This window comes from Melanerpes formicivorus, unplaced genomic scaffold (assembly GCF_026170545.1).
Source record: "Melanerpes formicivorus ecotype bairdi unplaced genomic scaffold, bMelFor1.0.p_v2 SCAF_3, whole genome shotgun sequence".
Classification (NCBI taxonomy): domain Eukaryota; kingdom Metazoa; phylum Chordata; class Aves; order Piciformes; family Picidae; genus Melanerpes; species Melanerpes formicivorus.
The window spans coordinates 29,884,065-29,907,570 of NW_027142355.1; the positions used below are offsets into that span (position 1 = coordinate 29,884,065).

The 23,506-nt window shown below is 42.9% G+C and overlaps 1 protein-coding gene across 2 annotated transcripts in view; it reads right to left on the reverse strand.

Moving 5' to 3' along the window:
* The window catches only part of FOXP2 (forkhead box P2), a 434,778-nt gene extending 414,560 nt beyond the window's left edge, over positions 1–20,218 (reverse strand). For both annotated transcript variants that reach the window (XM_068169900.1, XM_068169890.1), the window contains exon 1: positions 20,159–20,218. The gene's annotated coding sequence lies outside the window, so the exon portion shown is untranslated. The remainder of the gene's footprint in view (positions 1–20,158) is intronic.
* Positions 20,219–23,506: the final 3,288 nt, after the last annotated feature.

The window sequence follows — 23,506 nt, forward strand, 5'->3', positions numbered from 1 at the left end:
ATGATTTGCCTAAGGGTTTCCAAACCAGTTTTTTTCCAGTAGGCAGAAATATACCCTATATATGTAAAATATATAGGGTACAAGGCATAGATTCTCCTGCCATTAAACCTTCATCACCTTCATAACTCATGTTTTCATCGTTGGTGAGCAATGCAGGCAAGTCAACATTGGCTCTGAAAACCTAAACACTTAAGCATGTTACTGTGTGTATTAACATCTCTTTTCTGTGGTAACTAACAATAGTGTGGCACTCTTTAATCATTATCTTAGGCTACAAAAACAAATGTTGCCACGAAAGAGCAATATAAAAAAGACAAAGAATAATATTCTAAGAACTTTATGGAAGATTCTCTTTCACAAGAGAACTGATAAGGGAGGCCCTTTTAAAAATTCTGGACCCTATCAGACTGCCACCCATCTGGAGCAGGTGATTTTCCCCCTATTACCAACAGCACACCACTGCTGTGAGCTGTACTATGATTTTGTACAGTTAGAACATAGCAAGTGTATGGTCTCTGCTACAGTGCTACTAAACTCTCCTCTTGCCTCCTTTCTTGGACAAGATTACCATTCACTTAGTAATCTTTAACATCTTTAACTCATACATCTCTTAGTCTTCAGACACAAGTATCTAGGTCCTATAGATTTACCTACTTACAAAAGATTTCCATGTAAAGATCATAGGATCTTTAAAAATGCTACCTCTGAAGTATGTCTCTTCTCTCAAACTGTAAAGCTGTTATACTTCCATTGCTCTTATTTCAGATCTTTTTCTTATCTTTTGTTCTAATCTTGACAAATGCAATATCATTCTACTGACATAAATCCAGTATCCCATTATATATTAATCACTTATCTTCCATGTCAAAGTCTACCCATCATCTCTCATTCCCTATCTAGAAGTAAACTCCCCTCTCTTTTAGGTCCAGGCTGCCAGATTCCATCATCTCTACGTTATTTTTTTTTCAATTAAGTGTCTTCAGGCTTTTTATCCAGGCTGACAACTCACACATCTGTGAACACCCATAAGACAAACTGATTACCTTTTTTCAAACTGCTTTGGAAGGAGACCTATGGAAAAATTCAAAACAGATTATTTGCTGTTACAATATGGTAACTCCTTGTTTTCCTTACTTCTCTTGCTAGTTTCCAGCTGTTGCCTCTACCCACATATCTAAATTGTCCAGCTTCTGGACTGAGACTCACAGCAGTTCCGTGTCTACACAGCACATAGCAGTGGCTTTCAAGTCCATGTCCAGTGCTCTAAAACACTGTCAAAGGACAGACATGGAGTTAATTAATTTGATATACCAATAAGCACACTAAGCACTTTTCTGCTTCTTTCAGAAGAAAACCCAATTCTGATACATTTCTTACTTGTAAGGTACTGCTGGTACATTTCATTCCACAAATTTGAGTGTGTTAGAAAAAAACTCAAATCACAATCTTGTTTCCCTGTGAAATCTATTCTGAAGTCCTTAATAATTAATGTCTTCTTGTGAATAACTAGTCTGAGTGTTAAGAAAGGCTCTTCTTCCAGTGGACTTTGTTGCATCCTCATAAGGTGGACAGCAATCTTCTAGTATCAAGTTTCTCCTCTCTCTATAGCCTCTTTTCCACATATAGCTTTTCAAGAAACTACCAAAAAGAAAAAAAAAAGGGAAGGTTAAAATTTAGGCAGAAACATCTAGCCTTGTTATTTCTATTTAAGATGCATCTTCACACATCCAAGAGTATAAAGCCCCAGTTTTAATAGAAACTGTCCCCATATTTACCTCATTTTCCAGCACAAATATGTACACCTCTTTTCAGAGCCATAACTTTCTGCTCTGGATACAGATGAAAGGAAAACCAGCAGTGATCTCTCTAAATGTATGCTATTGCTTTTGCTTGTACTTACATACAAGTACATACGAGTAAAATTGCTCAGGATTATTTCCTGTCATTTTAATTAAGTAGTTTTTTGTTTCATCAGTTGATGCATTTCCTCTCTACTTTTTAAAATCTTTTGATCAGCTTCACATTTTACTTTCACAGAAATAGCAAATTATGAACAATAGTGACACCTCCAAGTCATTAAAAAAAAAAACCTTCAAAAATATCAGACCGTTCTCTTCACTTCTTGTTACTGTGTATTACTTTCTTATAATTAAAAAAAAAGAAAAAAGAATCCTAAAATCCAAGTTGTTGGAGGTAATGAAGCACTACCACTCAAGAAAGCCAAAGCAAAAAAAAAACCTGTTACTGTGTAGCACACAATTATGAGACAGAGTTTCAACTCACTTCTAAATCAGATCTTCAAAGATTTTCAGTATCTAAAAATATAGAGCATCCTCTCACATTTTAATCTCTGTGGTATAAAGAAAACTAGAGACACACCTCCAAACTGTAAACTGACTTTATTTTCCATCTCTCGTACTCTTTTACATGCTGAATGGTGCTCCTACCAAACCAACTTCCCACATACCATGCAAGATCAATGCAGATCTAGCCTCTTGTCAATGAACCCCAGCTGCCGAGGATGGAAACCTTGCACACTACAGAACATATGGGTTACTGAGTTTAACAGCCTGATTTTTTTCACACTGGGTTCAGGGAGTTTTTACATATCCTATTAATTATAATAATATCAGTGTGGCTTACCCAGCAAACAAGCCAAAGCAGCTGAGCTCTGCAACAAGTTTTTCAAAGGTATAGTGGAGTTTACCGAAGGGCATTAGTACTGATGGAAAAGGGTGAGGGGAGATAACAAAAATGGGCCATCAGCTACAAAACACAAGATGAGATATAAAGGCCACTATTCCCTCTTTCAAGCTCAAGATTGATTTTCTACTGTATCCCTAAGCAAATTTCTTGAATTTTTAGCCTTACAGAAATCAGGTTCCACTTTAACTTTTTCCTGATACATCTTACATTCCAAGCTGACACAAAGCGCTTTTCATTGTACAATGATTTTGGTAAAAATGTGATGGTTGCTTGTGCTACCACTGTACTTTATGCAGATTCTTTATTCTGCAGTATACCTCTAGTCAGGTAGAAGTTTTAAGATCCTTCTTCTCTGATGAAATACTCGTATTCTAGAATCATCCCCTCCACTGTTAGGATTCATTTTAAGTAAGCATGAGATTTAAAAAACAGAGAAAGTACAAGCAGCCAAGAGCAAACAGAAGAATTTCAAAGAATTAATTGTGTTCTTGAAAACCTCCAAAAGCAAAGATGAGACAGGATTACAGCAGAGGGAAAATTCTTTGACCTGTATTCTGGCTTGCAGAAGTTAAGTATCTCATAGCATGAATAGAGTGGCACACCTGCTTAGCATCTCAGCTCTCAAGAGCCATTGCCAATGTGCAGGGCATCAAGTGCCTTGCCATAGCTGCTGCCCAAAAGCCCTGTCCTGGCTATCCAGGAGGTCTACAGTTACTGCTCTAAAGCATTAGTTATTCCAAGACCCATAGATTGTTTTTACAGCTAAACATGAAATCAGTTAAAGTACTTTGGAGAGATAGAATCAAGTTAAGCTGTCTACATAGATAAAACCTTTATATTTTCTAACAGTTCTCTATAGCAAAGAAAATGCATCATTATCGCAGAAGCTCAAAAACCTGAGCTGGTCTCCTTAAAAAATGGAGAAGAGTGGAATTTCCTCTCTCCTCTTCAACCTTTCATTATGAGTAGTATTATATTTCTTTCTGTTTCTCTTTGGCTTTCTGCTGTTTTCTTTTTAATTTGAACATATTTTCCATCTGGCCTGTCTCAAGATTTCATAGCTCCTCTGTCTGCCCATTAGGTATGCATGTATGTGAAAGTGTACTGCCAACCCTGGGAGGTAGATACATGGTTTCCAGATAAATCCATACACACACAGTGGCACATCTTTTTCATCCGCTACAGTCTACTCAGATCCCTAGTTTCTACTTTGTAAGAGCAGTACATAGTCAAACACTTCCAAAGATGAATAACATCTTCCTCTGCATCATCAGCCATGACTGGATTCCACCCTATTCATGGAAATTATGGGCTCCTACTTGGACAAAGTTAACCAAGTCAATTATCACTAAGAGACTAATCCTTTGTAGTGCACACCACACTGTATCAATGTGGTTTACCAAGTATTAAGTGTGGTGTGTGTTTTCTGAAGAACAACACAGTAAAACGAATGGGCCACAGGTCTCCTAGACTACCTATCTGAATCATATTTTACATTTTGTATGGAGTGATTTTAGTGCCAACATTCACCCATCCATTTTGCAGGTGAGATAACAGAGAGTTACACCTCCTTGGAGGAAAGAGTACTGAGCCTTAATGAATAGTAATTATCAGCAAAGGCATATGCATTTTAACAATATTCAGTTAAGAGATAGGCCTATTATTCTTCTTTCTATTAAATCTGCCTTAAATAAAAAGATACTTGAATGAAAACAGGATGACCTTTTTATCTTTTTAAATAAATAAAATTATACAAAAGCTGCCACAATGGAGTCTACAGCAGGTGCAGAAATTATGCTTCATGAAATAAACTTGCACTGCTTAGTATCTGTTTCAGTTGCAGTCTTATTATTGTCTTGAGTCCTATTTATTTGTCTATTTAAATACTTTCAAGTGGTCAAATCTAACTTCTTACATAAATATACAGCCCTCAACAGAAGATCAAACCAAAAAAACCAAAACACAATAGTCTGCAGGAGAATACACAGAACTGCAAAAAAAGTAGCAAGAGCAATAGCCCTTAACTAAGAGAAAGCTTTACATCAACAACAGATCTTGAATTGAAACTTTGAAAATTGACACATTAATGGTTGTTTTTTATTTTATGTACAATTAATTTGAAGAGACTTCAAGATCTTAAAATTGCAACTTCTTGTGGTTCAGGCCCAGCTGGCAGCCAAGCCCGACGCAGCTGCTCACACAACTGTTGTCCCACCATCACCCAACCCCCAGTGTGATGGGGAGAAGAATCAAGAGAAAAAGGCAAAGCCCTGTGGATTGAAATAAGGAAAGTTTAACAGAACAGCACAAAGAAGTAACAACACTCAGAGAACAATAATACTAATGGAATACTACATACAGCAAGTAATACAAAACACAGCATTGACCACAATGGCAAGGAGTAGCCAGCCCAGCCTACACCACAGCAAACTAACTGCTCAAAGCACCCACGTTTGCCCTGACCAGCCCTTCTCTCATATAGAAAGCATGTATCAAATACTCCATTGGTTGGTTCAGCTGCCTCTTGGCTGTGGCCCCTCCTAGATTCTTGTGAAAAGAAAACAAACAAAAACCCATCACCAATATTAGCCAAATGCAGGACACATCCCAAAGACCAAAACACTGCTTATCTAGTTACTTACAATATACATTCACATTGCTAGAATTTTGCTCTTCTTTCCAACAACAACAAAAATTCAGTTCTTCAAGTGAAGTTTACAGTTGCAGAATAAGCAATGTCTTCAATGCTAATACAACAGTAATCAAACTGCTCAAGTCAAAAGTACATTTTATAATACATTGATTTGTGTGGTACAGTTGAGTTTTGTTTGGTGCATCCTTTTTTTTTCACTTTTGTGAAGATTGTTATTTACTGCAAGAATTCGGGTTTTCCTAGTGGCAATTAAAAAGCAACATTTTAATTTACACAAAAAGTGTTTTGTTTGAAAGGTATGGTAGATTTGGAAGCAGTTTGGATACAATCACTAGCTGGTTTACACAGGTTTTATTACACACAGTTGTGAAGTAAATTCAACTTAAACAACTTCATTTAAAGCATTAGAAAAATTCCAGGATAAATTACAAACACTTGTATACTAGCCAATTCACTTTCTTTCAAATCTTCTATGGCAAATTAAACATTACAAACTATGACTGCTGTACTCAAATTGCAACAATGAAACACAGTCAATGCACTTCAGCATTAAGACCTTCCAAGTATCACAGCCATATTAAGCCTATAGTTAGACTGCAGAAAAGACAGGTCTCTTACAACTGTTTTTTTAAGGAAACTATTCCTATTCTTTCTATAATTGAAGGAAACAGATGATTTGGGAACTAATTTAATAAGAATTGTTTTCTAATTCAGCATCATCAAGCATTCTTTTTGTTCAGCTTTATTTTAGTGGATACACATGGCACTTTCACCTTGAAATAAAAATCTAATGAGTAACCCAAGAGGAGAAAGAAACTCACTCAGTAGCTGACTTTGACACTGCACAAGGAGGAAGACCTAGAGCTAATTTGCAGCAAAGCCCAGAGAAGCTGTTCCTTCCTGTTGGCTTGACATCATAGAATCGTTTAGGTTTATTATGACCTTTGAGATTAAGTCCAACCATTAACCTAGCATTGAAATGTATGCCACTAAACCATGTCACTCACCATCTACACAGCTTTTAAATCACCTCCAGGGATAGTGGACCACCTCCAGGTTCTTGCTCATCTACAGGCGTCTGAAATCTACATCAAATGAGCTGGCCAAAAGAAATGATGAGGTTTATCAGTGTAAGGTAATTCTCCATTACCTTTCCACACGCCTTTTGCATTCACATTCCTTGTTTTCCAGTAGTCTTACTGAACTGGGTTGTCCCCATTGAGATGAAGAAATGTACAGCAAATGCTGTTGCAGATGTGGTACCAGTAGTCAAAGTCATATGTACAGGCACAGACATTTTCATCTCAAACTTGGGAGTCTGCAGCCACCTACAGCTCCATACTTCTCAGTGAAAGGAGTAAACCAGACTATCTCTGACCTCAAGCTGCAAGTTGCAGTCACTGGTGAAACAAAGGTTTTGGTCACAATGAGAAGCAGACCAAATCCAGCCTGAGCTGGTAGGCAACTGAGTCTGAGAAGAAAGTCTTCATACACTTACTCCAGGAGAATCTCGTAACTACCAGCCTGCTAGAGAGATGAGGAAGGAAGCTTTTGGCTGCTCCTCTGGTGGGGGTGAGCTACAGTGAGGGAAGTTCACAAAATGTCCATCAAGAGGCCAAATATGGAGCTCATCAGTAACATGTACTGGCACAGAAGACAAGAAGATATCTTTCCTCTACCCAAATAAAACATGTGAAACACCAGAGAGAGATTGAATCCAACACCTTTGCCTGGTCCAGTTGTGCTGTTGTAGTTCTTGTACAACTCCATCATGACTCATACATTTTAGAACTCAAAGGATTATACAGTTATACCTTGATACACTATTAAGTAAATTAACAGAACACAGAGCATTAGATGGAGATACTCTGCACAAAGAATCAACTCAACAAGAAAAAACACCAAGACTTTCCTGAAGAACGTGTTTCTCCATACATTTCTATTCTCAAGATGTGAGGTTAAAAGTGTAAAGTGAACACTTTTCTCATATAGTTAGAACTATCTTTTGTGCAAAAAGCTAATTTCATAGGTATCTAATTTCTGTCAGAAGTAATTCCTGCACACACTTCAATAATCCACAAGGAAAATGCACTCTCTGCATAGAGAATGATCACATGTGTTTAGATCATCCTAGAAGCCAGATGCAAGCAATACTGTAACACCACTGAAAGAAACAGCCTTGGTTGATTTTTCTCATTTGGAGAGTATCTCTTTCATTGGGTCATTTTTAATTTTTCCAAACATGATAGGCAATGTAAAAACTTGTTTGTGTTCTCCATTGTCCATCCAGTCTTAACTTATACTGAGGAAACACTTCAAGTCCTTGTCGAAGCTTCTCCATTTAGAGAACCCAGTTTAGATACTGCAGTTACTGTGCCTGGAATAGGGCAAACTTCTCAGTCTCAAAAGGCTTTCAGCATATGAATGGGAAGCAGCAGATCACAGTTTACAGCCACTGCGCTTCGGAAAGCAATTTACTGGCATTCTCTATTTAATTACATCAACACCTCGTAACCATTAATGAATTTATCTTTACTGCACTGAGATTAAGCAACTCCATCATAAAGTTCCAAAAGAAGACTACATCTGGGCCAAGACTTATAAATTTTAGTATGGTACTTTGTCTATGTCATCATCATTCTTCACGATGTTAAAAGCAGTTAATTTCAACCTCATTAGCCACGACTGCTGCCCCCTTCCCCACCTACTTAAGATAAAAAATAATGTTTGTTTCTCTTAAGGTCATCCTTGCCCACTACATTCCCCTGGATGCATTCAGCCCTGACAGTAGTTTACTGAACACAAGAAAAAAAGAAAAGTATTTTTCAGTTACAGGCCAATAGCCTGAGATGTGCAAAGCCTGCTCCCCTTCTCCAATCCATAATGCCTATTCTTGAGGTAAATGAGAGGGGAAATAAAAAAGTGAAGAAAGAAAAAAAAAGAAAAAGGAGGATGAAGACTTAATTTTAATTTACAACTCTAAACAAGACTGCATTTCTATAAAGCAATCAAAAGCAGACAAACCAATATCCACAGATATAAGCAAAAGTATCACAGTATTGCCAAGGTTGGAAGAGACCTCAAGGATCATCGAGTCCAACCTGTCACCACAGACCCATGATTAGACCATGGCACCAAGTGCCACGTTCAATCCCCTCTTGAACACCTCCAGGGATAATGACTCCACCACCTCCCCAGGCAGCACATTCCAATGACTGATGACTCTCTCGGTGAAGAACTTTCTCCTCACCTTGAGCCTAAACTTCCCCAGGTGCAGCTTGAGACTGTGTCCTCTTGTTCTGGTGCTGGTTGCCTGGGAGAAGAGACCAACCCCTTCCTGGCTACAACCACCTTTCAGTAAGTTGTAGAGAGCAATGAGGTCACCCCTGAGCCTCCTCTTCTCCAGGCTAAACAATCCCAGCTCCCTCAGTCTCTCCTCATAGGGCTTGTGCTCAAGGTCTCTCATCAGCCTTGTTGCCCTTCTCTGGACACGTTCCAGTGCCAACATTGGTCATTGAGGAAAATTAATCTTTAAACCTATTATAAATTAGTGATCCCTGGAGAGCTCCATCAGACATAACCCATGCCTGTTTATCAAGAGCTAAACAAAAAAGTAAACATTTCTGAAAGGACTTCAGTTTTGTGTTAGGCTGTTCTTGAAATGTAAAGAAAGAAATAATTGTGATTTAGCTATGGTATCTGATATGCTTTTTGCATTTTTGTATGCATCAAAGTACAAAAACCTTCTGGAGACAGTAATTTGCACTAGGTTAATAATTACAGGTAAGAAAGATATTGGAGGGGAAAAAAAGATTTTCTCAATATACTGTACCATCTTTCGCTAGCAGGCACACAAAACACAATGAGAACAAATTACATTCAGACAGTACTAACGCTCAGGATTTTAATATTGCTCTCCTTACTACAACTATATAAAACTCTCTGCATAAAGGTTACCTCTAACACATCTTCCAACTCTTTAAACACATTAAAAAACACCCTTATTACATTGTACATTTAACCACAACACAAGAAAAGGTTAGCTCCCAATAATAACCTTATAAAGAAAGTACAGTATCAGTTAAATGGATTTTAAGTAAGGGTCCAAGATCATATTAGGCAGCAATTATAAGCTACAAATTGTATTTCATATCTTCAGCAAGAGTTAGCACAAGTCTTGCTGAGTCAAATCTCTGCTATAAAACCCCTTGCAATGCTTTATATGCCGCAGGCAGCTGTGCCCTGAGGGGTTAAAGCTAATGCTAAAGGTAAAGGCTTCAAGAGTTGACCAGATATCTCATGGCCATAGATCTAAGCATGTCAGCCATGGGCAAATATACTGTACTACGTTTGCCAGTGAAGGCCAAGAGTAATAGATTAAGTTCGTCAGCTGTTACAGAGCCTACCAGAGAAGCACCAGGGCAAAGCATTAGTTTCACTGTGCCTACAACAATCTGAGCAGCAAAGGTGACACTGGATGGTGACTCACTATTTCCATCTGTCAAACAAAAGTAAATGCATTAGAAGTGTTTCTTCCAAATAACACCTTCTGACAATGAGGCCCCCTGAAGTGTCAGAGTATAAAGAAAAGAAAAAAAGAGCCCATCCCACTCAGGTGGCCTCAAGAAGGAGTAATCTCTTACCACAGCCCCCCAGTTCAGCAAAGTAGCCATCCTTGCAGCCCTATCCAAGGCATTCACATACCATGAGCCACTACTCCCTGCAGCCAAACTCTGAGCACTCACCTCTCTGCCTCTACCCCCTTGCCCCTCAGAAGGTCACCCCACCCTCAGCTGAAGTGGACCCAGGGGACTTCTCCACTGGAGGAGGTTCCCAAGAGGAGCAGTTAACTCCTTCCTAAGGCTCAGGTCTGGGTCTTCTTTTGTTACCAAAGCATTCCAGGTTGTGTCAGTTTGGATTGCAACATTAATAATGTGCAACATTAATAATAATGACTCCTTAGTTCAAGTTATGGTAATATCGCAGGTGACAATAAGATATTTGTAACAGTCTGTGGTCACATTCTGCCCTCGCTCATCTGTGAATTAGATTAAGAGAAATTCAGCTAAAGAAAAATGTATTGAAAAGTGAATTTGGAGCAGTATTTTCTGTCTAACAGTGACTTGAAAAAATGGTTCCTTCCCTGATAATAATTTAGTGGTAACAAGACCCAAACAGCAGTCTCTGGGTATAGAAGAGTACTTATAAAACTATATTGAATTGATATGCCAGTATAATTAGAGGTTTTGATGTAAGCACTATTGATTCAAAAAACACAGAGACACCAACATATGATAAGGTAGAGGTACCTATGTATAACCAGGCTAATAGTTTGCATTCAAAATTTAATTCTAGCTACTGAAGACATACTGAAACAGAGGTTAAACTAGCAGTCTAAAGTCCAGGACAGTAGGTTCTATTTTTACACATAATTAAGTAATATAAATGTATTCTTCTACTGAGTCATACAAAGATTTAAAGTACAAATGCTCAGCCTGCAACTCAGGAGAGCCAGTCAAGCATCATGTAGTTTGCTCTATCTGTCACCTTTCTCAAATCTTATACTAACTCTCCTCTTATGTGACAACCAAATAATAAGGGGGAGGAAAAGTGTCAAGAATAGGGTCCAACCTGTAGCCAGATAGTTTCTAGTGGAATATGTAGTAAATTACTGGTACTTACACCAGTATAACAGCAAGCACAAAGCTCCTAGGAAATGCCAGGCTTGCTGCATATGCATATTGGCACTGATCATGAGGCACACAACATCCTGCAGCCACAGCACAAGATATATCATGCTTGGCTGTCATGCTTGGCTAATTAGGCTGGACACCACTGACTTGTTTTAATAACTATACATGATCATATTTTAAGACATGTTTTTTTTCATATGTCTTTGGATCTTCACCAATTATGTGTGTGATTGCTATACTTCTTACTAATACTTCATTACTAAATAAATGAAGCCCTTGAATGTATTTCATTATTATGAAAAAGTCACTTTGAATATGGATTTTTCATTTTAGTGGTAACTTGCTCAGAGCTTATCTACAGTTCGTCTAAGAACCTGCACTGAAAGGAAAAACAAAACCACTTGCACTCAGCTTAAATACGCACAAGCAATCCATCACCAGTCCTGGTCTAGGTGGCTCTGAAAAGTAGCTAAGTAGCCAGTAACTTCTCAACATCAGAAACCAGTGCTGCTCAAGAACATGAAAACTCATCCAAAGCATCAGTGCCTAAGCCAAAACAAAGACTCTTCACATGAACTTCAAGAAACTTGGGATCATGGCTGAAGGTCTTGGGAGACGTTCTTCAACACAAGTATGTGGCCATTGTCTTACGTCCTTCTCCTGAAGCATGAGACAGGTCAAGCTGTGAGAAAGGCTGTGTGCCACAGGAGCTGGAAAGCTCCAGCTGAAAAGTGGGTTATTCTGAGCAGCAGTCTGTCACCCGCAAATAAAGTTGCTCCACCACTTGCCACTACAGATGCCGCTGCTTCTTTAAACCCTCCCAAACTCTACAGCTACCCCAGGGGCTGACTAGCTGCTCGGGGTCAGTAAGACACCAATGCCACAAGCTATGTTTTCTCTTTACTGACTACACTCTTCATTATTTTCTGCCCTATAAACTAAGGTGCAGTAAATGCATGCAATATATTCATATTCCTTTAGAAGGCTGTAGCCTCCTTCCTAGAAAGCTATGAATGGACACAAGAGTGCTGCACTGCTGCACAGCCACACATGCAGGCACAGCAGACAGGGACACACATCGCTCCCAAACCTGCATAGCTCTACAGCAGAAATATCTGAGCAATCATCACTTCTCCACTTAGAAGTGTCCTGCAGCTATACACAAATACTTTGGCAGTTTTACCATTCTCCCAGCTTCTCTGTGACTTGAAAGCATTACCTGGCTTCCAGATACAAAATCAAAACAAATGCAAAAAATTAAAATCCTCAACTAACATCATTAAAAGGCTTCCATATTGCACTTCACAAGATATAAATTGCTGGTGCTCAGGTATACTTCATGCCCTTTCCTCATCATTATTAAACAAAGCCCAAGAACAGATTGATCACAACATCCAATGCTAAACACACCTTTGAATCTTTCACAAGATGTCAGTCACTTACAATAGAATTAAATACCAAATATGTTAGAGTTTCTGTCACAATACACTTAATTCCTTTTCTAACACAAAAGAATGTTAAAATATTTATGACATCATGTAAAACTTTTTCCATATATTCAACACGTTTTTCTGTTGAATTACTGACCATACATATTCTTCAATGTATGCTGACAGTTACTGTGTACCAAGAGCAATTTACAGGCATCTTCACGACATTAGAAGTAATTTAAATACATTCAAGACTGGTAACAAATAAGTCTGAACAAGTTTGGTTTGAAAACACTTCACAATCTTTAGCAAAGTACCATCCTTATTACTTTACAGATTTGCACACATGTAATCCAAAAATTAAGTGTAATTTTTGTTACATATCAAGGAGTCCTCAGCACCCTTCCTCTCATATTCACCACGATGCACATATGATAGCATTTACTCCTTATCGAATTAAGTATGTTTTCTACAAAGATGAAAACAGGTTGACACAAGTGAAAAGCACAACAGTTCACCAGATATGCGCGATCTTTGCCGTCTGTGCACACCTGACTGCATTAGATTTTTGTGTTTTCATTTTTAGGTCATGAGAATACTCTAAGTACTGTAATGAAACCACAACCCTGTCTGTGTTCTCACAGAGAAGTGCCTTGCATCATAAATATTTCAGTTATTGTGTTTTAGACTTTAAAAGATACTAGCCTTTCTTTTCTGGACACCTTTCCTTCCTTTGTTTTCAAAAGAGCTCTGTCACACTAAGAAGATGATACTTTGATTTGCAGTAATTAAAAGTCAGCTTTCAAAGAAGCAACTAATAAGTCATTTTCCAAAGACATACATTGGAATTAGCAAGATCTATTATTTAAAAAATAGCTTACAACATTCTGTAGCCTCAGTAGTGGCCAGCATGAGGTGGCGTAACTCCTGTGGCTGCCAGGTTTGTGACTGACCGTGTGCATAACGCCAGAGTGCAAAAAGTTCATTATTTTTTCTCACAGGTGAAGGTGAAAAAATTTACTTCGTACATTGGGCACCAGATAAAAATCATACCGCTCTTTCTTCTGTGAACCCAAGCCCCAATTCTCTGGGTGGCTGCCCACCTCCTGGCAGCACTGCCTGAGCCTTTGCTGGCTCCTGCCCAGCCACATGTTTTCTCTGGCCTCTTTCCACAGCACTCCCAAACTCTTTATTGTTTGTGTATTGTCCCTCTGCTCCCCAAAGCCCTTTGTGGCTTCCCACTACAAATCCTTACAATTTTCTCTACGTTATTTCTACATAGTAAAACTTGACAGCTTCTGATCTAATTTCCAAGCAGTTTTATGTCAGCCACAGGTTTTATTCCACAGGTATTACCCACTGCTTGTTTTACTAGGTGGGTTGCAAGTCTGGAAGAGCAATCTGCCTCCTCAACATCAATACCAAGACCAACAAAAAGAGAAATTAACAATATAATTGAAAGTAACTTTTTTACAAGACAGCACTGATGAAATGGCAAAGTTGAAATGGTGCTTAGGGATATTCAACTCTTCTAAAATTTCTTTGCCATTCCTGGGTAAATTCAAAACCAACACCTGATAGACCTTTACACAATTATGCCTGAAATAACTTGGAAACTCTTGTTCCTTAGTTTGCAGATTGAATTATCTCATTTGGCCCTGTATGACAAGCCAAGCAATATGCTAAACTTGTATAGTCATTCTCCTTCCTTCCCTCAAAGGACAGATCACAAAAATCAAGACGATAATACCCACCTAGATCATACTGTTTTAAAACACACATGTGACAAAAGCAATTTGTCAAATTACATCACATACATGATTTCAAATTATATCAAATACAGAATTAGCATTTTAAAAATGTGTATCATGATAGTTTAGGTTCAAATAAGGAAATTGGATAATGGAATAAACCAGTATTAGATTTATTTAGGGAATTCTGACAAAGCTGAAAAATACACATCATGCTGCAAGAAAAAAAATAATTATTCTAATAGGAACATCAACAAAACATCAGTCTTAAAGGATATAAGACATTTTTCATAACAGTGTTAAATATTTATCAAAAGAAATAATGTGTTTAGAAAAAGTCAACAACTTTCTAGCTATATATAACAATATACCACCTAGCCTCAAAACATCACTCTTCAAATGAATTTCCAGTTCTGGGCCCAACAGTAAAGAGTATTCCCCACAGGGAGGAAGGTAGGCACAGTCCCTCTGGAATCCCAGTCATCCTCACAACATCCTGGAGGCAAACTAACTGAAGCAGAACTGAGACCAGTAATTTACAGAAATACTTGATTCAATGCAATTTGCAACCATAGTTTGATGCACAGCAGAGGTCTAACAGACCAGCTCACTGAGCAAAGGACCTGCAGTATCTCTGTGGACCCAACAACCACCAATGGGCTCAAACATACATATCTCAAAACATACACACCCTACCACTCACTTTCAGTAAACACTGTCCATAGCAAGGAGGGAGATCAAAGTTTCTTGGGAAACAAGTTTCACAGGTAAGCCAAAACTAGTCTGTGAACCCCAAAGAGGTTTTGGGTTTTATCATGGACATGTGTAATCACTCCTTCCACCCCAGAAGGGCCATCGTACAGCAGCATGGGAGTGGTGGTAGGGGAGTACAGGACAGAAAATGTCCCCTCTGCACACTGAATGAAGATGCTGCCTGCCCCTTAAACCTATCTGGTTGTTTTACCTTTGCACAACCTGATCAATTAGAAAGTAATGTTCATTTTGTTACAACCACAGTGAAGCCCTCTGCCACCAAGTGGAGGAGACACACTTGAGGCACATCAAGGGTACAGCTCACAGTATTCATGGGAATTGACTCAACCCTCAGCAGCCAGCTCTACTAACATATATATATAAATATATATATACACATATATGTATATACAAGTATGAAACTAACTACAACAAAATGCCTTCTAGACACAGAAATGTGATTACTATTTGCAGGAGGAAGAAATAGCTAACTTAACAGATTAAAAAATGAAGCCTAAAATCGTCTTATTCCCCATCCTGAACAACCTCTACAATTTAATAGTATAATAAAATGCACTTAACATTTTTATTTCATTTTCCCTAAAACAGGAACTGAAATTGTTACATTAAACACAATTCCACACACAACTCTTCAGTGTTCAAACTTTACTTTCTAACACCAGCCCATACTAGACTTTGGTGAACCAATAAACATTGTAGCAACTGCTCATTAAAAAGATTATTTTCAGCTACTTCAGTGATGACAGCATAAACTGGCACTTTCAAATCCAGCCTACTGACACAAAATATGGTCTTACCCTTAAAACGCAAACCAGGGTGGAGGGTGGGGGGAGGGAGAGTAGGAAAAACAAAACAGATGCACATCTTGCATCAAAGGATAGATGCCTTACAGTTTGCAGTAAACATCTTGAAAGATTTTAAAAAGTAGTAAGTGTAATTAAAGTACTGAGAGCCTCAGAAAGGAGAAAAAGAGACAATTGGTGTTAGATGATACTTCTGGGATGGCTCCTTGTTTTAGTGCCCATCTAGAGGTTTTGAAATTAAAGTTTAAAACTACCCTTGGAAATTATCACAATCAGGTAAGTATCCTCTTTCTGTGAAGCAGAAAATGAGGGAGAAGAGCTCCACACAACTAACAATGCATCATACAATTAGAATTTTAAGATTAGTTTTCACTTAGGAGGGTAGCTTGTTACAGTTAAATTTTTCTAAAATGTCATCTTTTTTATTCAGGTTTCCTGGTGCCACTAAATTACACCTACAATTAAGAAAGATCTCAAATCAAAACAAGACAGGGAGCAGGAATCCAAATGACAAGTATTTCTTCTAACAAGGATTAGTTGAGAGGTATGCTACAGCGGTTGTGGGGAAGGGGGGAAAAAAGGGAAAAAATAAAAGAGAAAAGGGAAAAAAATAAACACACACAAAAAAGACAATCTGCACTACCCCTAGACCCACTTCCTATCATAAAATTTTAAAAGGTATCAGTTTGAGTGTACCAAAAATTATTTTGCAACACAGTTGATGCATTTTTCAGTTTCACCACGATTTGCAATTTTCTTCAGTCAGAATCATTCCATGAGCACTTCTCAGTGACCTATGTCCTAAATCATTTTAATTTCCTATAAGCAAGTGACCTCTTCATGATCTGACTCGCATAGAAAAAACACAATGACTCCCATGAACCATTCTTTTTCAACCGTCAGAATTTAATTTCTCCAAAATAAGCCTGGTATAAATAGAAATAGAACAAAAGAGAACTCAGTGTTCAAGAAATATTAATTAATCACCCTATCATAAAGTTAGATAAATTCCAGCCCTAACATTTTGATGATGAAAAACAAAGTGATGAAGTGACATTTTCAATGACACATAGCAAAACACTGCCACAACATGGATCACATCTCAGAAGTTTGCTATTGTTTTCAGCCCACTAGCCTTGAATAACTCCTGTGCATGCAATGCTGAATCGGGTATATTCCTCAGAATAATCAAAGCTTATTCTAGCTCATGTAAATCTATCCAGGGGGAAAAACAAAACAAAACACAATGAAACAAAAAACCTTATGCTACAGTAATGGTTTTAAATATATTTGAGTCCAACAAGAACTTTTCTAAATATATACAGGAATGTTTCTAAGTGAATATACCTTTAATCTTAAAATGTTAGTTTCAATGTATTCTATTACAGAAAGCATTTTAAAAATGTATAAGTGCACAGATTATTACCTTAAAAAAAAAAGTCACTTCCAAAATCTATGAAACTTGACAACTGCCTAGTGTACAAACCTAGTGTATCTTTAAAATAGTACCATGGATTCGCTAACTAAAATGTCCTGAATTTGATATACTTCTTCTACCCTTCCCCACACTCGAAAAAAATCTGCTCCCTATAGAGTTTTTTGTAATGTTACACAAACCTTCACAAACCAGAAAGCTACAAAACTTCTTTTTCCCCTCTTTCATATGAGTTGCAGAGATCTCGTGACTAAAGGTAAAAACCAAAAACAATACACAAAATATTTATAGGGTTGATTCTGCTTATGTTTCCTAGTGAGGTTACAGTTAAATTTTTCAAGTCTACACCACCAAGGCCTGACATGAAGCAGCATTTCAGGTGCTACATATTAACAAAATAAGTCCGAATGTCTACTTAAGTATCTTTTGTATGTCACTAAGAGATCTATCAAATGTCATGAAAGTTACAATGTGTTTTGGAAATGCTGTATTTGAAACACTCTGGCCTTTTCCCCAACTGTTAGTAATCTACTGATCTGAGCAGTTAAATGAATGATTTGAGTACATAAAAACGCTACAGAATGCAGCCGGTTTGTAAGAGCTACATTAAAATGGCAAGTTATGGTAAAACAAGGGTCTTTTCAGTATCTGTATTTATTTATAAGCAAATTCTTATACTCAGGAAAAGCTCTGAATTAAAAATAAATACTAACTTGAACATTTAAAACTACATACTCTAAAGGATTTAGTGTGGCATTAGAGAAACTGATTTAATAATTAATCGTATTTTCTTTAAAGTAATATTGCTAGCACTCGTGTTTTCCCTTAATGGTTTTAAATTACCTAGCGGGGGGAGGGGAGGAATAAACCTGTCAAAATTTCTGAAAACTTTGTCTCCGATTTTTTCCCCGCACAAACACACACAAATTAGTGTGGGTATACAGACACTGTACACAACTTCCTAGTCCCACATTCGTAATAAAATTTCAAAGGCCTGATCCAATTCTACCAAGCCAATGGAGCGATTTTTACTGATATTAGTGGAAAGATTCCCACTCACTTGAGTGAGTTTTGGATAGGGGCTTTTACGCAGAGAAAAGACCACAGGAAATCCTACTGAGAAGGGAAACTTATGTGTTTCTCTCTGTAAGAAAATATATAAACCTCTTCTTAAAAGTAGTGATTCCAGTTCTGCAATTTTTATATACAGACGTTGATACTACAAATTTAGCGTGGTTACTTGATATTTTGCCCCTGAGAAGGTAATAGCAGCCCCCTTTCTGCCCGGACTGTTCTTGCAAGTTTCAAATTAATGTTTTCCTGCCTGCACTGTCTGCTTGCCTGCAGCCAAGGCTTTGCCCCTCTGCCAGAAATCCCATCCTGGGACCTCACCAGTTCAGTTGACTGGGGGCTGAACGGGGAAACGGGGCACAGCCTCCTGAACCCGACAAGAGCCGAACTGCGGGAGTGAGAGAGCAAAAACGCCCCAAGGGCTGTCTTTACCTTCTCCATGCATGCTCGGATGGGGGCCAAACGGCTTCCTAGCAGGGTGAGGCAGGACGAGCGCTCTGCAGCCTGTGTGTCCCGTGTTCGGCACAGCAGAATACGGAGCGCCGAGGCACTGACGCTCGCCCTTCCCTCGCCTCGCTGCCTTGGCACTCCTGACGCCAAAAGCAGACCCCAGCACGCCCCACAGCCACAGGCTCGCCACCGCTGCCCTTGCGTGAAAATTAAACTTTCAAAACTTTCCAGGTCCCGCAGTCTTTTTGAATTGCCCGAGCTAATCTCAAGGGAAGAACCCCACACACCAGCCACCGAGTCCTCCTCTGGAACTCCTCAGCTCCAACATCATCATTTATTAATTCTTGCGTTTCGGCTTTTTCTTTTTTTTTTGTCTTGGGGGTGGTGAAGGTGTGAGAGCGAAGTTGGGGGAAGGCAATGTTTTTCCCCGCTTAGCCCAAACAGCGCCGGAAGGCCCCACGGGCACTCCCGTGCCCCTGCGCTTCCCTGCCCACGCCAGAGGGGGCGCCCCGGGGCGGCGGCACGGCCCGAGGAGGCGGACGCGGCGGCCCCTCTGCGCGGGCGGCCAGGCGGAGAGGCGGGAGCTGGGGGGTGCGCCTCTCCCTCCGGCAGGCAGGCAGCACACAAAGGAGAAACGTGACACGTTTCTTCGCCCGGGCTGGGAAGGTCTCGGGGAGAAAAGGAAAAACAAAATACCAACATAAAAAGAGGAAAGAAAAAAAAAAGGGAAAAAAAAAAAAAAAAGGAGGAGAAAAGAAACACCACAAACGGGGAGAGGAGCCCAAGCCTCCTCGGCACACTTTCCCTCGGAAACCCAGCCCCGAGACTTCCCTCCTTCCTCCCCAGCCACCCCCCTCCTCCCCTCCCCCCCGCCTTGCACTTCTGTCCCCGTACAGGGAGGCTACAGGTTGTTTGTTTTTAATTAATCGAGTTGGAGGGGACCGGGATGCGCGGATTCCGCGGCGCTGCGCGGTCCTGCGCGACAGGATGGTGGCCACGCCGGCCCGCGCCCGTGCTGCCAGCCACGGCCACCCCGGGAGATATAGGGGGGAGCCGCCGCCCTGGCCCCGCGGCCGGTCCCGTCCGCCGGGTTAGGCAGGCACAGCCCGAACTCCGGCCGGGGCGCAAGCCTTCTGCCGCCGAGCGCGCCTACCCTCGCCCCCGCCACTGGCAGTGCTTTTTTGGGAGCGGTGCACTCGGGTGCCGGGGAGACCTGACACATGTCACTCCTGCGGCCGCGTTGGCCGCGGCCAAACTTTCCCGCGGCGGCAGCAAGTCAGTAAGCGGCGGTGGGGGAAGAGCGGGTGGAAGTAGCAAGTCACACCGGGGAGCGGGGGGAGGGGTGTGCGGGGAGGAGTGGGGGGTTGGAGCGGGGGGGTGGGTAGCACTTACCGGGAGGAGACGCGGTGTGGAGCGTCCCGGCGAGCTGACACCGAGAACGGGCGAGCGGAGCGGCAGCCGCGCGCACATGCAAAGTCTGTGCGGGCGGAGCCGCCGCCGGAGCGCGCGGGCCGGGGGAGCGGGGGCAGACGGGCGGCGCGGGGCCCTCCGCGGGCGCGGGGCGGCGGCGGGGGCTCGCGCCCTCCTGCCGGCTGGCGCTGCCTCGCGTTGGCAGTGCCGCGCTCCCACCCCCGGCGTGCAGGTCCGCCTGTGTGCGGAGTGTGCCGCCTGTGTGTATGTGTTTTGTTGGGAATGCGAAGAAAAAAAATGGGAAAAAAAAAAAAAAAGAAGAAAGAAAGAAAACCCCGCCGCAGCACACACCGACTCCTTTGGAGAAAGGGGAGTGAGGAGGGAGCCCTCACATGATCGCGAAGTGGCCTGCACAGAAGTGCTAATAATGCGCGGGGGGGCAAAGGGGGTGGGGGGGGAAGCGGAGAGGGGAATGGCAACAACAACAGAAAAAAAAAGTCCGTCGGGACGCGCTGGGCCGAACCCCGCTGCGCGCCGCGCTTCCCTCGGCCGGTCCCCGCCGGAGCCGGATGCTGCGGGACGCGGCGGGTCCACCTGCTATGTAAACAAACCGTCGGGGAAGTTGTTTGCTCTTGGCGGCTGCCCCCTTCCCGCCCCTCTCCCCTCCCGCCGCTCCTCTCCTCTGGCTCCGTTAGACACAACGAGTTTAGCAGACGGGCAGAAAACAAAGCCGTGTGTTGTGCTGGCAGTGCCGGCTGTCTGCAGCCTGCTGGCAACCCTCGAGGTGCGCAGCCCTCAGGCCCGGGGGACCCGCGTGAGAGGGGGGCGGCGTGGCGGGGCAGGCCTGACCACCGACGGTAGCTTTGCCGAGGAGGCGTGCTTGGGCCCCGAAACTTTCTTTCTTCCCCCTCCCGCCCCTGGCATTTCGGAGCAAGGTGCAGGAGCTTCCTGGCTGCCCGTAGAGGGAACCGGCCGCTCTCCACCTCTTTGGTGACAGCGCAGCGGCAAACGAGCGCGACCGCGTATCCCCGGGGATGCCGCAGCCTCGCGGAGAAACACTTTTCAGTGATTCTCGCGTGGGGGAACGAGGCGGGCAGCAGTGCCCGATACCGTGACCAAAAAGCTAGTCCTTTTCTCCCTCTCCCTACCGCGGCGCTCGGCCGCTCGGCGCCGGGGTGTACTTGAGTGGAAAGACTCGCGTAAGCACTGGAAGCAGCGCGCAGCGCTCACCCACGGGGACGTAGGTTTGTTAGCCCAGAGCCCACCTGATCACAGCGCCATAACCCCGCGCCCACGCTTTTCGAGTAGCTGTGAATTGGAACTCGCTGAGGGCCGGAATCAACAGCGACTGCCACTCAAAATTAACATGCACCACATTTACTGAATAAAACGTAAACTGCCACAAACTTTGGGAGGCGAAGTGGGAGGCTGCCCGTTCGCCGCCGCGCCACGCGCCGCTCGCTCCTGGGGACGGCGGCGTGCCACACATGGGATGTTGCCGGCCGCTCGGCCCCCGGCGGCACCGGCCGAGGCGGGGGGAGTGTGAGGGAGCCGCTACCGCGGGGGCGGAGCTGCCGGCAACTCGGCAGGGATTCTCGCGGCGGCCCCCGGCCACGGGCCGCCCCCCGCCACGCCGCGCACCCGCCCGCCCGCGCGCGGCAGTGGGACAGGGGCCGGGCCAGAGGCCGGAGCGGCTTCAGGGCCCATGCGGGGCGGTGGCGGGGCGGCGGGGAGCCAATGGGGCGCGGCCGGGTTCGCGAGGTGAAAGTTCACCGCCGGGGCAGGCTCGCCGCCGGCGCGGCTGCCGTGGGGCCGCGGCGCTGCCGATGGGTGGTCGTAAAATATATTTATTTGCTACTCGTGAGTCTTTTGTCTTGCTCCCAGCCGCCACAGTCACAGTATGAGTTACCGGGGAACTGCTTGCCTCCGCTGCGGTTTGCGAGCGCAACGGTTGCGCGTGCCACTCGCCGCACACTCTGCAGTGATGCGGCGGCGTGGACCAAAGTTTCCGCGGGCAGCCGCCCTCCGTGGCCACGCTCCCCGCGGGGCAGGAAACCTTGAGAAGCCCGCCGCACCGCTCGCCGCCGGCCTGCAAACGAAATCGAACCCCACAGGCTCCGGCCGCCGACGGGCTCCGCAGGCAAAGGCGGGGGCGCCGCGGGGCAGCAGGTTGTGCGCCCGGGAAGCCGCCCCCCACAACCCCGGGAGGGAGCAGGCGGCCAGGAAAGCGCGCCCCGGAGGGTGAGGCAATTCGCCCTCAGGAGCCGTCCTCTGCGAGCCGCCAAACATTGGGGGCGGCAGCAGATGCCGTGTCGCGCACTTGTTGTGGGGAGAGTCCGCGGCCCGGCACATATGCATCGCCAACTTCGTTGGGCGCCGGGCGCCCGCGGCGTTCCCGGATGGACAGACGGACAGGAGCCGCGGCACAGGGCAACCTTCGGGTCCGCCTGAGGTGACCCTGCCCTGCCCCGGGCCACTGCCGTCGGGCTGTGCGCCCTCTGCTCCCGCAGCGCTCCAAACCTTGCCCCCTCCCCCCCTGCGCGCCTTCGCTTTGTTTCAAGGAGATGTGAGCCCTCCACCTCGCCGAAGCAGCCCCACTGGTTGCCTCTCTGTGTGGTGGGCAATAAGGCGCGGGGAACAACACAGAACTTGACTGCTGAAAGTACTCGGCATGGCTCAGGTCTGCGCGCATTGCTGGTCCTGCGCAAAAACGCGAAATCAGAGCTAAACAAACACACGCTTTCCTATCCCTATCCACACTCTTTTTTTCTCCTTTTTTTTTTTTTTTTTTTTTTTTTAACAAAAACACTACCACCTTTTTTTTTTTTTTTCCTAACGATTATTATGGCGTAAGATATACCTTGGCCTTCTAATGAAAAAGGAGAGTACGTATTATTTATTCCTGTTTATGGATCAAGATTTCACCTGTACAGTTGTATTTCTCTCTTGAAATAAACCACTTTGAGACCGTCTTCCTTTAATTAATATAACATATTTTCTCCGTGTATTTGGCAATGCCAGTTATCTATCAGGTTGCCATTTGCCATTAGGATTGTTTAGAAAGCGAGCAATAAAACAAACAGACCCTTATTCTAAATACATTCGTTCCCCTTCCTCCCCGCTCACAGCTCCTGAGACACTTTTGAAAGAGCAGAAAATGCTGGGTTTAACCGAAGTCAAATCGAGTCTATATTACAACATCAAAGCGAAAAAAGACATTACAATTGGTGGAGTTACACCACCATCTGTCGTTAAGCTTCGGGACTACAAACGTTCAGACGTATAATAAATCTTAATGAGAGCAGGCAACTTTCTTTTTTCTTTTTCGCC